The sequence below is a fragment of the Cavia porcellus genome, unplaced genomic scaffold (genome assembly GCF_034190915.1).
Source record: "Cavia porcellus strain 051 isolate PalLab524CR breed Dunkin Hartley unplaced genomic scaffold, mCavPor4.1 scaffold_8, whole genome shotgun sequence".
NCBI classification, from domain to species: domain Eukaryota; kingdom Metazoa; phylum Chordata; class Mammalia; order Rodentia; family Caviidae; genus Cavia; species Cavia porcellus.
The window spans coordinates 29614206-29617104 of record NW_026947491.1 but is presented as its reverse complement, the minus strand read 5'-3'; the positions used below and the strand labels follow the sequence as shown (position 1 = coordinate 29617104).

General features: G+C 36.4%; 1 pseudogene; it reads right to left on the bottom strand.

Moving 5' to 3' along the window:
• Positions 1 to 883: 883 nt before the first annotated feature.
• Positions 884 to 2084, bottom strand: LOC100732822 (protein GOLM2-like; annotated as a pseudogene).
• Positions 2085 to 2899: the final 815 nt, after the last annotated feature.

Genomic DNA, 2899 nt, shown 5'->3' with positions numbered 1-2899 from the left:
ACTGTACTTCTATGCATATTTTCCATTAATAAGAGCTTGTTAAAGTTCCTTATGTAGTATTTCTGAAAAAAAATCTAGTCAAAGAAAATCACTAACACTACCAGGAGGGCTTTGAAATATAGACTGCAGATTCATTTCAAAGTCGATTTAGCACCTTTCATGAATATCTTTACCAATGCAAACTGTGAAAATAAAACTTTAGTCAGTGCTGACTACAGTTAATAAATATTGGTATTATGGGAAAAAATTGAAAATGCACTCAACAATTTCAGCTAAGTAAAATAACTGATAAATATTTATGTCTTTTAAGGTTATCCTAAATTATAACTGAAAGCTAATCTACTAAGACACATCAGCACTTATGTAAAGAGTAGGAAGTGATTTCGTATACCTGTTATACAATGTTTGACATCTAGTTCCCCCTCATTTGGGTAACTATTTTAGCCTAAGATGAAGGGTAGACAGAACAGAACACATGTCAAGCTAACAAAAGTATATTAGCATGTAAAACCTTTTCAGGTGAGTAACTTCTCCTTGTGGTTATGCTATGTGCAACATGTAACCTGTACGATAATGTTCTCTTGTCCATTCATTGAAAAATTAAGCTTAATAAAATGCAAAATACACATTAGTTTGCTTTATATGCAATGATTAGGTGTTTTTGGCTCAACTGTATCATGACTAAAAAAAGCATCTGCTTTGATAATACAGTGTGAAACAGTTTGCGTACGTACATGAGTACACTCCTTCATTCAAGTTTTTCCTTAAATCTACCTCAGTGTGTTTTTACAAATGATACAACTCATCTTTACAACAAAGGTTAAAATTTACAAAGTAGAAATTATTCCATTTTACATCACTTTAGATTTTGTGAAATTTTTCTTTAGGACATCATTGAAATACTGCTCCCATAGTTTGTAAGATCCATCTGAAGCTCTTGTTCTTCATCATTTTGCTTCAATTTGTGGAAATCACTGACTCTATCCTTGATGGCTTGCTTTAGTGTATCTATTTGAATTCTGGGTTCATTCTTGAGTTGAGTCAGAATTTAAAGCTGAAGAGGATTGGAGGTTTTTTTTTTTTTTTGAGGTACACAATTACCATTCTGGTTTACATGTAAATCTGGAGCCGTATTTGGGGAGACACATTGTCCAGTTGAAGATTGCAGACTGATAAATTTTATTTTGAGAAACTAAAACAGGGGGCTTCCTTAAAGACACACGAAGATCATTAACTTTAGCTAGGTCATTCTCTTCCACGCTAGGCATCTTTGCATCAACATCTTGCTTGATTTACTCTTTCCCATGTGGAATATGACTGCTTGAAGATTCTTCATTCTTATCTGCAGTATTCTCATCTAATTTTGGAATACTTTTAGGTACTACATGATCATTCACATTCAATTTTTTTTTTTTTTGTATCAAGGATCAAACTCATGACCTGCACTTGCTAGACAGGATCTTATACTGCTGAGCTAAATCCACATCCAATTCTTTTCCATCACTGGATTCAGCCTTGTGAGCTTCTTGCTTTTGTTCTTGCAAAAACTGATCTGCTAACATTTAAATATTTTCTTCACGTTGTTCTCATAATTCCTTGATCTGCTACCCACACTGAATACTTTAATATTCTAACCTCATAGGTAAGTGTTGTGCTTTCTATAGTCTTGAAGCTGGCCATCTTGGAAAAACTCCTGGTGGAGCTCATCAAGTTGCTTCTTTAAATGATATATGTCTGCCATTTGATGTGATATGTTGTTCAGTAGCTTAATCTTGTCTCCCCACACCTCCATCCCAGGCACTCCCTGGCCTGCAGCTGACTACTAAGGTGGTCATAATAACTGTAGATCTGTTTCTTGTGCATGTCCAACAGGAGCAGCAGATCTGAGTTGTGCTTTTCCGGATGCTGTGGGCCTCAGTGTGCTGGGCCTGGTCCTGCAGCTCAACTACCTCCTCTTGGAGGAGTACATGGCAGGAATAGATGCCCCAGTAGTTGAAGGAAAGGATGACAATCATCAAGAGGAAAACAGCCAACATGAAGGAGGGCAGGCAGCCTCTTTGCCAGTTGGCCCTGAAGCCCACCATGAGGCTGATCCAGACTTCACCATGAGGTCCACTGATGACTCCTGTGGTCAAGAACTCTCTTGGCATTGGGCATGGGAGTCTCTAGATTTCAACTTTCTTTCTTTCTTTCTTTCTTTCTTTCTTTCTTTCTTTCTTTCTTTCTTTCTTTTTTTCTTTCTTTCTTTCTTTCTTGCTGTCTCTCTGTCTTTCTTCCTTTCTATACCAGGGATCAAACTCAGGACCTCACACTTGCCAGACAGGTGCTTGTGGCACTGAACTATCTCCTCAGCCCAAGATTCAATTTTCTACATATGGGTGTCCAAATTTCCCAGTGCCACTTATTTGAAAGACTATCTTTCTTCCAATGTGCATCTTTAGTTCCTTTGTGAAAGCTCAGTTAGCTATATATGCTTGAGGTTGTTTTGGCATCTTCTCTTATGCTCTATTAATTCATGTGCCGGTTTTTGTGCCAGCATCACTATAGCTTTATAAAATAACTTCAAGTCTGGGATTTTTAAGCCACCTGTTTTGATTTTATTATCCAGGATTCCTTTTGTTATTCTGGAGCTCTTTTGATTTTATATAGATGTTAGGATTGATTTCTTTAGCTCTATGACAAATGACGTTGATACTTTGGAATTGTACTAAACTGTGTATCACTTTTAGAAGCATAGCCATTTTGATTATGTTGCTTCTTCCTAACCAGGAGCAGGGGATATTTTTCTATCTTCTGATGATCATCTTAATTTCGTTTTACAGTTTCATGTAATTTTTGTTGTAGGAGTTTTATACTTTCTTAATTAGGTTAATACTTAAGTGCGTAATTTTACTGATGC